This window comes from Dipodomys merriami, unplaced genomic scaffold, assembly GCF_024711535.1.
Source record: "Dipodomys merriami isolate MVZ:Mamm:240054 unplaced genomic scaffold, mDipMer1.0.p SCAF_34, whole genome shotgun sequence".
NCBI lineage: Eukaryota > Metazoa > Chordata > Mammalia > Rodentia > Heteromyidae > Dipodomys > Dipodomys merriami.
This window is the reverse complement of record NW_027204937.1, coordinates 15,899,711-15,913,204: the sequence shown is the minus strand read 5'-3', so window position 1 is coordinate 15,913,204 and position 13,494 is coordinate 15,899,711. Positions and strand designations below refer to the sequence as shown.

Here is a 13,494-nt window from a genome sequence, read left to right as displayed (position 1 = left end):
TCCATTGAGAAAACAACATTTATTATGTAGATTGCTGTTTTAGCTCCCTCAGGCTTAATCTTGAAAAGCCCAAGGTCCAGTGGCCCCTACTCTGCACTGTGAGGTCTTCCCCAACCTCATTCATGCAACCCTGTTCACCCACCCCGGCCTTCCCAGTAAGAAAGTACTACCGAGTCATTGACTTAACTTGGCCTTTTACTGTTGTCTCCTGTGCAGACACAGAGAACATGGCACAGGGCATGGTTAAGTCTTGCCAGCTTTGTTTCTAAGCAAAGCCAGTATCTCATTGCCTGGACCACACCTACTCTCCTCTGGACCTTGGCCACAGTGTCCCATCTGGTCTCTGTCCTTCTCCTCACCCTTGAGATGGGGAAAAGCAAATCTCTGGGCAGTGAAAGTAATTCATCATTATCATTGAGGTCTTTGCATTGGCTTCCTGAATCTTACCCCACTAGCACCAGCCACCTGTCTGGCTTCACTGACCACTCTCGTGGGATAATATAGACTCAAGCTATAATGGCCTTCTTCCTTATCTTGCTTTGTCTTGGGCTTTTTGTTTTTTGTTTTGTAGTGTGAGAGGTTGAAGCTAACACTTTATGCATGCTAGGCTCTGGTATTCTATCACTATCTAACCAGACTCCCTAAGAAGCCATAGGGTCTTCCTATGGAGACCAGACTGGACTCAAACTTGCAATCCTCCTGCCTCAACCTCCCAGTAACTGAGATTACAGTGTGTACCACAAGTGGTATTATCTTCCGAGCACAGATCACTGCTCACTACCAATAGTTTATATACATTTTTAGTGGGGTTTTCTTGGACTTGGTTTTCTGCTTTTCTCACTGGAATTTAAGCTCCATCAGACAGAGGCTTTAACTTCTGCAATAGCATAGCTCAGAGCAGTGCCTGAAACAGAGTAGTTCCTGCACAAATTTGCAGATTTGTGCAAAGAGGACAAGGTAGCCTGCTGACAGTGAAAGGTAGCCACCTTGCCATGGATTACATAAGTAAGCCCTCCACCTTCTGTAGCTAGATAGACTGACAAAAGACTCTTGGGAAGAGCACAGACTCAGATTGCGCACACACGCACATGTGTGTGTGTGTGTGTGTGTGTGTGTGTGTGTGTGTGCGCGCGCGCGCACGCGTGCGTGTGTGTGTTCAGTCCTAAAAGAGCAGTAGCAAGTGCAGATTGCAACTGAATGAATACATTCTCCAAGAGGAACAAGAACAACAAATGATTGCTTTCAGCTTACAGCACACCTGCTCATGACACTTCCAGCCCCCCACACCACCTCAGTGGGAACAAAGAAGAAGAGAGAAAGCCTGGGCCACAGCAGCAGGTGTCTGGGGTTCAAACCTAAGTACTGAGGTTCGTAAGTGCTCTTCTGGGTATGGCATTACCCAAGCCTCAGCTTTCTGAATGGCTCCATGAGTCCTAATGCTTATTTCATAAAGTTGTGAAGCATCCATAAAAATACTTCAAACAAAAGTCAAAAGAAAATCCGGGCCAGGAGCATGGGTCAGGTGGTAGAGTATCTGCATGACAAGTCCAAGGCTTTGAGTTCAAAATCCCAGTAACACAAAAGAATAACAGTGAAAGCATGCTGGCTGTGATCAGTAATTGCTCAAGAAATAGCCATTCCCATCCTTTCCCTTTGTAGATGAGAAAGCTAATGCTCAGACTGTCAAATAATTTTCCTGAACTTGGGAGGGCTAGCTCCCAGCAAAGCTGGGATTCAACCCAGTGGATTTTGTTGGTGTACTCTTCCTCACCCCCAACCTGAGCATCCAGCCTCCTTCCTCTTCAGTTTCTACACCCTACTGACTACTGTGTCTGTTGAACAGAGGCAGGTGAAACACTTCTGCCACACTGCTTACTGAAGACTTCAGAATGGGACCATTGTGAACAACTGCTTATTCTTAAACATAACCCCTTCAAGAGATCAGTCACCTCATGTCACTGAGAAAACTGAGTGTCACACTCAAGGGGCTTACACACCAAGCAAATTCAATTCTCAATGTTGCCAAGAGATACCAACTGGAGGTAATGGCCACAGTGACCTAAAGCCTCATGAAGCCTCACCCAAGCTCCAACATCAAGGACACAGCCAGGATGGAGAGAGTCACACACTCCAACCAGACTGATTGCTCCATGTAAAGGGGCACAGACATTCAGCAATCTTATCTAGGAAGTCATTTTTTTAGTAAAAGAACTAGGGAAACATGTTTATTATCTCAGTTGTGATGATGGCATCATGGGGGTATGTATATATCCAAATTCATTAAATTGTATACACTGTAGCTTTTGTATAGAGATTAAGTAAAGCCGAAAACATCCACTTTTTTGTGCAGTGAAAGTGCTCCTTCCATTTGCTTTCATCGTGAAGCTGATAATCTGTTGTTTCTAGAGGAAAGGAAATCAGACATTGCTGCAGACATTGTGAGAATGGAAATTACTGAGGAACAAACCTTTTAGGTGACATACTGGGAGACAAACAATGAGACAGCCTAGACAGTGTCTGAACAGATTTGAAACAAAACAGAATGTACATGTGACTGCAAGAGGAGAAGGCTTTTCTTAGGGTACCAATCCTGAGACAAGAACCTGAGATTGCAGATGTTTGTGGATTCCCAAATGTAGAGTTCCTGTGACTCCAGGAAGAGAGGAGGCTATAGTCAAGACAATCACTCGCACTCATTCCCATGCTGACCTGGCTAACCTGCTCAAACCTCAGACAGTAGCTGCAATACTTCTCCAAAGACTCTTCCCTCTCCCAGTCAGGGTGATTCACTCACTGACTCATTGATTCAACCAGTGATTACTGAGCTCCTACTATGGGTACATTCTCAGCATGACTCTCTCATTTCAACTTTATAATTACATAATGATATGCACAAAACTCTGTCCATCTCATTAGATTATTGCTCCATGGGGACAGAGATGTTAATCTGATTTGTTTGTCATTTTACCCCCAACACCTGACACACTGCCTGCATTGGAGTACAGTTTCATTCTGCAAATAGCTTTTGAATGGATAAACTAATTAAAGCATTCAAAAGTCTTGTTCATACGCTGAAAGTCCAAATGTACACTGCTGTCTACCTTAAAGATCTATAATTAATGTTCCAATCAATAAGACTTCCAAATTTAATAAATCTTTGATAAAGGAACAATCTATTTATGAGCTTACTAATCAAGGCAATAATATGGAAGACAATAGAAAGTTACTTTCCAGGGGCTGGGAAGGTGGCTTAGCAGTAGAGTGCTTGCTTTGCAAGCATGAGGCCCTGGGTTCAATTCCTCAGCACCACATAAACAGAAAAAGCCGGAAGTGGTGCTGTGGCTCCAGTGGTAGAGGGCTAGCCTTGAGCTGAAGAGCTGAGGGACAGCGCCCAGGCCCAGAGTTCAGGCCCTACGACCGACAAAAATAAATAAATAAATAAATAAATAAATAAATAACTTTCCACTGTCCACTAAAGGACACATCTGTAGGTATAAGTGGATGTGTGACAGAGGCAGATTAAGGTGGTAGTTAATGGGATTGTCGGTACAGCCAACTTGGCCAGATTAGTTCATTCTTGATTCCTCTAGACTGGCCAGCTATGTGACTATGGGCAAGCTACTTCATCTCTCTGTTTTATGGTCTCCACATCAATAAGTTGAGAATATGATATCGACTTCAGATGATTTCATTATAATTAAATGAGTTAAATATGATCAAGGTGTGTGTGTCTGTATATATATATATGTATATATATATACATATATATATATATATATATAAAATGAAAATATAACAAAACCCCTTATGTTGTGTAATGAAAATGATCAAATGAGTTAGTACACATGAACTACTTAGGAACGGGTCTGACACATGTGAAATACTCACTAAATATTGGTTATTTTATTTCCTGGAACCATGCAAACAAGACTGGCTAAAACCAAACAGTTGATATAATCCCTAGGCCTCCCTAAACTGTGGTCCTCCCAATTTTGTTTCCTTACATCTCTAGGGATGATAGCACACACCACTGTGCTTATCCATTGTGCTTCCTATGAAACTGGGATAGAAGAGCACACCAACTTGCCCAGCCTTGGTTGAGATAGAGTCTTTCAAACCTTTTATGCCAGGGCTGCCATCCCCCAATTTCTGCCTCTCAAGTAGCTAGGATTACAGTCTTCAGCCAGCCACATGGATCTATATCAAGAACATAAAAGGAAGAAATAGATTCATTAACTTCTTTTATTAAAAAATCAACTTCATTGAGATATAGCTTATACACAGTAAAATGTACATGTGAAGCAAACAATTGGATGGTTTGTGACCATTTTTTATGTATCAGGCAACCACTACTTCAATCAAGAAGTGGCAACATCTTGTCCTATTTCCCAGATACCAGAAATTTCACAGTACCTCTTTGGTTAATCCCTGCTCTTACCTCTCCTCACTCTACTCCAAGGCAGTCACTGCTCTGACTTTCCTCCACCAGTCAGTTTCGCCTGCACTAGAACTTTCACAGCAATGGGAATGTACAACACGTACTCTTCATATCTGGCTATGACAACCCAGGCATGTTACAGCAAACACCCACAACTGTCCCTCTTTATCTCTGAGCACTTTCATCCAATGGATGCACTACAAGTCTCCTGTCATTCCCTAGTTGTAAGAATGTGGGTTATTTGAGGCCATTATGAATAAAGTTGTATAGACATCTATCTATGGCTAAGCCTTTGTTGTCAAAATATATATTCATTTCTCTTGGGCAAATACCTGGAAGTAAAACTACTGGTCATAGTTGTATATGTTTAGCTTTGTAGGAAAAATGCCAGGTTTATCTTGAGTAATAGAAAGCATATGTTGATTTACTCCTAAAGGATGGATTAGGTTTTAAAAAATAAAAGAGGAAATGCACAGCTGTATCCATGAACATGCTGAAGCTGTGGATCCCCAGGCAGAACTCAGCTCTGGCTGGCTAGACACTTCTGCTAGAAAATGACAGTCCCCAGAAGTCCTCTTCTGGGGCTGGGAAGGTGGCTCAGTGGTAGAGTGCTTGCCTTGCATGCATGAGGCCCTGGGTTCCATTCCTCAGCACCACATAAGCAGAAAAAGCCAGAAGTGACGCTGTGGCTCAAGTGGCAGAGTGCTAGCTCTAGCCTAGCTAGAGCTGAGGGAGAGCGCCCAGACCCAGAGTTCAGGCCCCACAACCAACAACAACAACAACAAAAAATAGAAGTCCTCTTCTCCTTCTGCCTGTGGGGGAAGTTCTGTCACCTGTAGTCTTTTTTAGGAGAGTCAGGACTTAGAAAGCACAGATTGTTATTTTTATATACAAGGCAATTTCAGAAGACATTAACTTGGAGATAGATAAATCCAATCTTTTAAAAACATTTTCACAGATTTGATATTTTCATGAAGCTTTGTCTTGATTTCTTTTCTTCCCCTCACCCCCTTTTTTTCTGATACTGGGGCTTGAACTTAGGGCCTGGGTACTACCCCTTAGCTTTTCTGCTCAAGGCTGATACTCTGCCACTTGAACCATACACATAGATCCACTTTGTGTGTGTGTGTGTGTGTGTGTGTGTGTGTGTGTGTGTGTGTGTGTCTGTGTCTGTGTCTGTGTGTCTGTGTGTCTGTGTGTCTGTGTGTCTGTGTGTGTGTCTGTGTGTGTGTGTCTGTGTGTGTGTGTCTGTGTGTGTGTGTGTGTGTGTGTGTGTGTGTGTGTGTGTGTGTGTGTGGTTAATTGGAGAAAAGGGTCTGATAAACTTTCCTGAATGGACTGGCTTCAAACCAGATCCTCAGATCTCATCCTCCTGTGGGCCAGGATTATACAGATGAGAGCCACCAGCACCAGACAGCTTGTCTTGATTTTTGAGAGATAATCCACTCTAAAATCCTTTTGAATTCCCCACAACCTTCAGAGATAAAAGGTGAGTATGATCATACATCCTCAAAGACAGGGTTTCTCAGAGCTTTGTGTCTTTAAAGAAGGTAGAAGCCAGGAGGCAAAGAGAAAATGATCAAACTTCAAGTCATGGGAAAGGAGGCTCTCCAGGGGGAAAAAAAGCCTCTCAGAGCTCCCAGCCCAGTGCTGGCTACATTCTGGAGCCAGTCCCCTGCCACAGGACCTCTTTCTCATTCTCCCTTCCTTCTCCAGAAAATGCTGTCCAGAGATGATTTGGAAGGTGCTATAGTCTCATGCCTATCTGTCTAGCATCAGTCAGGCCAGCAGAGCCACCTACTGCCTACCTATACTTGGGGGGAGGGGGAACATTATGCCTTGCCTTCATCTCAGAACCTTTCTTGCTTGCTTAAATGCAGCCAGAGGAACCTCTATAATGCTTTCCACAACAGTGTAGTAGAATTCCTTTTTGGCCACATCCCTGCCAGCATTTGTTATTTTTAGTTTTCTTGATAATGGCTATTCTAACTGGGGGTGAGGTAGAATCTCAATGTTGTTTTGATTTACATTTCTTTTATGGCCAGCACTGTTGAAAATTTCTTCCTGTGTCTACTGGACTGTAATTGTATTCCTGGGCATTTATCTAGTAGAACACAAACAAGGCAAAACTAAAGCTACCAGCACAACCATGTTCATTGCAGCATTGTTTACCAAGATATGGAATCAATCCAGATGCCCCTCCATGGATGAATAGATCAAGAAAATGTGGTCTATACACAATGGAATTCTACTCATCCATCAGAAGAATGCTATTGTACCATTGTGAGGAAATGGAAAGACCTGGAAAAAATTATATTAAACAAAGTAAGCTATACCCAAAGAAACACAGGTTGCATGGTTTCCCTCATTTATGGTAACTAGAGTATGCCTATAAATCTGCAAGTAAACACACTGGAAGGTGAAATAAAAAAATACACTGAGACATGATAAATTATTCAGGTCTCTAGGCATTCACACAGAGAGACCAAAGGAGGATATTCTTAGGAGAAGATCACAAAGGCACAATAGGTATGAGCATTTGATCATAAAAAAAATAATATTTATCAAAATGAACTCCAGGAAATGGAAACAAGAGGGTTTCTTTCCTTTGTTGCTGTTTTTGTTTTCTTTTCCTTTCATTTCATTTGTTCATTTATCTGTCTTTGGGAGGGTGAGGAAGGGGGTACAGAAATGGTGGGACAAGGGGTGAACAAATGCAGCAGTGATACTCACTAGACACTATGTTGAAATGAACTATACAACTTGTGGGTGGGGACAGGAGGGAAAAACTGGGAGAGGGTGAAGGGGTGACATTGTTCAAAAAGAAATGTACTCTTTTTCTGACTTATGTAACTGTAACCCTTCTGTGCATCACCTTTACAGTAACAATAAAGAAAATTTTAACTCCTACAAAAAATAACTTTAAAAAAAACAGCCATGGGCTGGGAAGGTGGCTTAGTGGTACAGTGCTTGCCTTGCATGCATGAGGCCTTGGGTTTGATTCCTTAGTACCACATAAGAAGAAAAAGCCGGAAGTGGTGCTATGGCTCAAGTGGTAGAGTGCTAGCCTTGAGCTGAAGAGCTGAGGGACAGTGCCCAGGCCCAGAGTTCAGGCCCCACAACTGACCAAAAAGAAAAAAGAAAAAAAGCAGCCAGAAATACTGTACAGCCAATGTGCCATCAAGTTCCCTCAGCACTGACAAGAAACTCACAAACATGATCTTTATTCTCCCTCACTGGGTTTTAAAAGGAAGCCAACAGCTATAAGAAGAAATATAGTGGTTTGCTGAGACTTCACTGGGATATTCCCTCCAATCTGAAAAGCAAAATAAAGGCAGAGAGATTATTGGGTGATTTCCTTTCATTTGGAGATCTTTGCTTGGGTCAGGATTGGCTAGCTATATTGTTGAACCTTCAACAAGAGAAGCCTTCCTCTATCAAGGCCTGATGCTTCTGCTACTCAGCATCATGGTATGTTGGGAGGAGGACAGACCTTCACAGGGTCAGAGCCAAGAGGTAGGTTTCAGAAACAAGAGTGCTAAGTGCTTCCTGCCCGCACAACACAGGCCCAAACCCCATGCCCAACACCCCGAGCCATGGCCTCTGACTCAGGGCATCTCCTGCAGGGTGAGGAGGGCTGGATTCCAGAAGACACAGAGCGATTCCCCGTTGGGGGTGGGGGGTGGGGCCACTGACAGGGACCTAAATAAAGATCATGGCAGAAAACAGCCAGAAGGCACTGCAGAGGGCCTTCAGTCTGGTTTTACAGATGAAAACACAGAGATGATGAGGCCCACGGGAAAGGAAAGCCTCCATTTCTGTCCTGGCCACCTTTTCCTTCCCAGGGTTTCGGCCCCAGGGCAAAGGACATTTCCATCTTGTTATCCAAACCCAGAGCTAGAAACTAACCAAGTGCCAGTTAGTCAGATTCTTGCCAAGTCTATCTGCTACCCTCTTCACCTGAGTAGAGCCCATTGGCCCCAAAAGACCACAGAAGCAGCAACTTCCGTCTGTAAGTGGTCAGTGGGACATTCTCTCAGTTTCCTCTTGACCTTGAGCTTCAGGACACCCCAGCAGCACAGCCTCCTCGCCCTCCACCTGCCTCCATGCTTCTCTTGGGCTCTAAGAGTCATACATGCTGGTCCTTTCACCTAGCATCCACCCTGCCATGCCACAGGCTCTCCCTGTGGAGAAAATGCATTCCTGGGTAGGGTACAGCCCACCCCTACCTCCATTCTGTCTCTAGGCTACAACCATTTCCTTCTGAGAACTTAAGAAATATGTATTATGTACTTTTTGTTTTTATTTATTTGGGGTATTAGGGGTTGAACTCAGGGCTTCCCACTTGTAGACAGGTACTCTACCACTTGAGCCATGCCTTCAGCCCCAGGACTACTTTTGAAATGACTATCAGGTCCACTGGAATACAAGTTCTACAGCATAAGAACTAGGTCTGTTGTGGTTCTCCATAAGTTGGCACTCACTGGACACTTCAAACACATTTGTCTAACGAATGGCTGGGAATCGGTTCCAGGGAAGCAGACCATTTCCTGCCTGGAAAGCATCATCTCCACCCTGAGCATGTAGCACTCCTACCTTGTTGGGAGGGGCTAGATTAAATAGTTCTTTCTTTTAGGAAATGATCATAAGAGTAAATGACATCTGCCAAACTAATTATAATGACAATCTTACACCATTCTCCAAAACATTTTTGGAATTTTGTGCATCTCTAATACCCTCAATTGGACAATGTTTTGAGAGTCCTAATATCAGGCTCCAAATGACTGATGAGGAGACATAGATTCTATAGTCAGACCCCCTGTCCAGAGTTCAAGTCCAGCTCTGCTGCCTGGTAGCTATGAGACTCTAAGCAAGTCCTTTAGCCTCTTACTTGCTTTGGTTTCCTCATCTGTGAAGTAGGGATAATGCCAGGACCTGCCACAGAGGACTTTACTATGAATGGAAAGAAGAGTTAAGATAGATTGTGTCTGATGCTGGAGATAAGAAGGCAGCACATGTGAAGAGAGTGAGCAGCTCACCCACCCCAAAGGGCACTGCACTACAAAAAATCAGCCCAGTCACGATTCTGCTTTTGTAAATTTCTTGCATTTTTGGTTTAAAAACAATTTATTGGTTTATTGTTTATAATTTTATTATTTATAAGTTAAATAAAAGTGCTACAGTGGAAAAATTTAAAAAAAGAATAGAACAAGCACATATATAGTGTTTGATGAACATGACAGCTGTCATCACTGATTGCTATATTGTCATTAAACCCAGTCTCCAAGTCCCCACAGCGAGGAATTGTTTCTCTTTAATCTGCCTTCTCCCAACATAACGTCTTTCATTGTTGTCTGAATATTTCTAAATCAGGCCAAAATGTAGCACTTGGAAAACTCTCCCACTCCAGCCAACAAAATCACCAACCCTCAGGAAATACATCCTTTCTGGAGAGAAATGCTTCTAAAGTACAGTTACATCCTCTACTTTTTAGCCAGTTCTGAGATGGGGGTATGGTCATGGAAACATGGGGTGCTGTGTAGCCCTAGGAAACCATCAGACTGAGTCTGGGCATACCCAGTCCAGCCTCCCCTACCCATAGTGCTCCCCACAGGACTCTCAAGTCCTCTGAGCATCCCTGTCCACATCCCTGACCTCATCCTATGTGCTGAGAGGTTACAAAGACCACAAGGAGTCCAGTGATCACATGCTGCTGTCTCTCATATTTTCTTCGTTTCTTCTGTGGTTAGTAGTATTAGCATTCACCCTGGAGAAGGCCTTAGGGTAGGTCTCCAAGCAGAATTCTCCCCTGTCCAAGCTCTGCCAACCCCCTCCACGGAGGGAATTCCTCTTTGGCAGAGCTCATGGGACCCAGGGGTGAGTCACTCAAGAGGGCTGCCCCGCTGGCCTCTGTGTAGCCATGAGGCAAGGCAGCCTTTGAAGCGGTGATATTTCTGTGCTGGCCTTGACAAAGACACCATTCTCCTGACAGCTACACACACCGGCTTCAAGTAATTCTAACTGAATTCTGTTTCCCACTCACAGAAGACCATTTGAAGACACAAAACTGTATTTGTGCATGAGTTCTAACCTTTCATCTACAGTGTCAACTCCATCGAATTTCATGTTCTGTGCCAGGTTTGCCCCTCTGGAGCTCAGACCCATTGTCCTCGCCCATGGGATAGCATTAATTGCTTCTTAATCTGATATGTAAGAACACAAAAATTGTGCTTTTATATATGGGGTAACCCTATATTAATGAAGTAACCAGGTGATATTGCCATATATGTTTACATTACATGATCATGTACAACATAACTATCTGCACTTCCTGTTGGCAAAAAACATATAGCATTCCTTCTTCTAACTTTTGGAGATAAACAATGCACAATTCCTACCTAGAGTTGCAACAACACACCACAACTTCTTGCTCCTAAATAATCGCAACCTGATTCCATTGATCAGACTCTCCTGGTTTCTTCCTGACTACTGACCTTGCTAACCACCATGTTACTCTCAATTGCTATGGGATTAACATATATACAAATATCTATATAAATGTTATGTATAACATACAATATCTATAATACAAATACAATATACTATATATATGTATTCTACGTATATCTGAGATCATCATTTTTATATTCCATATGTAAGACATATATACCACATGGTATATATACCATATCTGAGATGGTGTGGTACTTACCTTTCTATGCCTGGCTCATTTCACTTAACATAATGACTTCATTTCATCCATGTTGTTGCAAATGACAGGATTTAACTTTTTATGGCTGAAGAGTATTTCATGTGTAAATATACTCCATTTTCTTTATTTGTACTACATCCATCAGTTGATAAATTACTTATGTAGTTTCTCTACTAGGCTATTGTGAACAGTGCTGCAATGGACATGGAGGAATAACTCTTTGGCAAACTGAAAATAAGTGTTCTTGGGATCTGCACCCAAAAGTGGGACTGCTAGGTCATAGGTAGTTATATTGTTTTGTGTTGTTGTGATGGAAGCTACATACTGTTTTCCACAACGGCTGACATTCCTACTGACAATGGAAATTCGCACCAAATCTTTCTGGCATTTACCTTCATTCAAATTCTTGCTCAGCTATGAAAATCTATAGGCTGTGTAGTCAATGGCTCTTATTAAAAGAGGCCCATATTAACTAATCTTATCAAGTCAATATTAATAAGGCTAAGAATAAAAGGTGAGAAAGTGAGTGAGATTCCTTTTATCTTTAGTGTTATTCATTATCTAGAACCTGAAATTTAGATCAGTACATCTTATTTTTAGAGTCAACAAAGCTATGTGACTTCTAAACTAGTCCTGAGCTATATTTACACAGAAGTTGCACTATTACATACAAAGTAAAACTTAAAAAGAGAGAGAAAATAAATGTACTCAGAAACATTATTCTTACATTTGAGACTTAAAGACATAGACATAGACATATACATATAATCTTACAATTCCCACAAAACCTAATTTCATTGGTAAAATAGACCAGGGCATCCTAACAAATTGCTTTGAAACCATACAACTAACCGCCTTTTTAATTAATCGCATATCTAGCAATCCGCAGCCATGAATGAAACATTATAGGCTAGCCCTGTGGAGAATTTAGGTCTCTGTCCCACAGAGTAAACAATTTGCAAAACTTTGCTCTATGACACATGAAAAACATGGCCCTCGCTACCAACTTGAAGGATATTCTTCAGGAGTTCATCTATATTGTCTCTCCCAAAAGTATATCAGAGACCTGCAATGTTTCATTGGAAGCAAACCCTTGAGCCTCAGAAAGAAATAATTTCACAAGGAAAAGAAAGAGCCAGATTACCTCTGAACAATCATTTCATTAAATCTGTGTGTGATATTTGGCCATTTTGTCTTGGTTTCCAACCATCTCTGCAAGTGATAAAATCTACATAGCAGGTGGGGAGAGGGTAAGAAAGAAAATATTGATGCTCCCATACACTCATGCACATGTATACACACAAACGTGTGTACATGTGAACACATATGTACACACATCACAGGCTCTAAATTCAGTAAGTAGGAGTGAAAGATAAACTGACCTAACCTAAATATACAAAAGACTCCTCCTTCTAAGCAACTGCCTGCCTTCCTCCCTTTCTTCCTTCCTTCCTATTTCCCTTCCTCTCCTTCCCTCTGCTTTTTTTCTCTCTCTTTTCTCTCTTTTCCCCCTTTTTCTCTCCCTTCTTCCCCCTTTCCTTCTCTGCTTGCTCCAAGAGCAAGGGACAGTTTATGAGTGAATTCAAGCAGCTTTTCCCTTTCAAAGCTGAGAATATCCTCATCCACTCTTGTCTTATTTTTAATTTTACTTCCCAGGTCTTCCTGAACTTGTGATCCGTGCAGGATGCAGGCATATGGAGTCTTTTTGAGCCCCTCCTGGAAATCAACAGATGAATAAGGCCCAACCCCTCACTGTCTTGTCAGCCTAGTGGGAAAACATAAACTCCAGGATTAATGTGGATCACAGACTACTTGCAGTACTACTTGCAGACTACTACTGGTCCCATGTGTCTGAAGGTATGTATGTACCTGGAAAAGCTCCCTCTCAAGCCCAGTGATGAAGGATAGCCTCTACCACCTGGCCAGTATGTGCATTCACCACAGGAATCCAGGCATGCTCCTCCTCACCAAGGCAGATCTCACAGGAGATCCTCAGGTTCTGTAAGAGTGGGTTTCCCTGGTTCACCCTGCAGCTCTTAGCTTTCCACTGTGGCTGACACCACAGGGTTGCTTGGTTGCATACAACCTTCCTTTCTCTCCTCAAAAATACCAGAACTTTCTTCATCAAAATGAACCAACCCTAACTGTATCTCCTCTTATTATGGAGCAGCGCATAGCACACCTCAAATGGAGCAGGAACCTCCTGGTCCAATGATCTCGCCTTTCAGACAGACCTTCCTTCACTGCCAGCCTCCAGTGAATAGCTCTGTGCTCTGTGTCCCCAGCTCTGCACCCCCCCCCAACCTGGAAAAGTACAGCTGACTAATTTTCGGTACTTCCACAC

At 42.6% G+C, this 13,494-nt stretch overlaps 1 protein-coding gene across 10 annotated transcripts in view; it reads right to left on the bottom strand.

The window, feature by feature from the left end:
* Nucleotides 1–13,494, bottom strand: part of LOC138803464 (transcription factor HIVEP3-like) — a 405,830-nt gene that overhangs the window by 262,850 nt on the left and 129,486 nt on the right. For 3 of the 10 annotated variants that reach the window (XM_069987525.1, XM_069987521.1, XM_069987524.1), the window contains one exon: nt 4,119–4,197. The exons of the other annotated variants lie outside the window; for them this stretch is intronic. The gene's annotated coding sequence lies outside the window, so the exon portion shown is untranslated. The remainder of the gene's footprint in view (nt 1–4,118; nt 4,198–13,494) is intronic. 10 annotated transcript variants of the gene reach the window in all.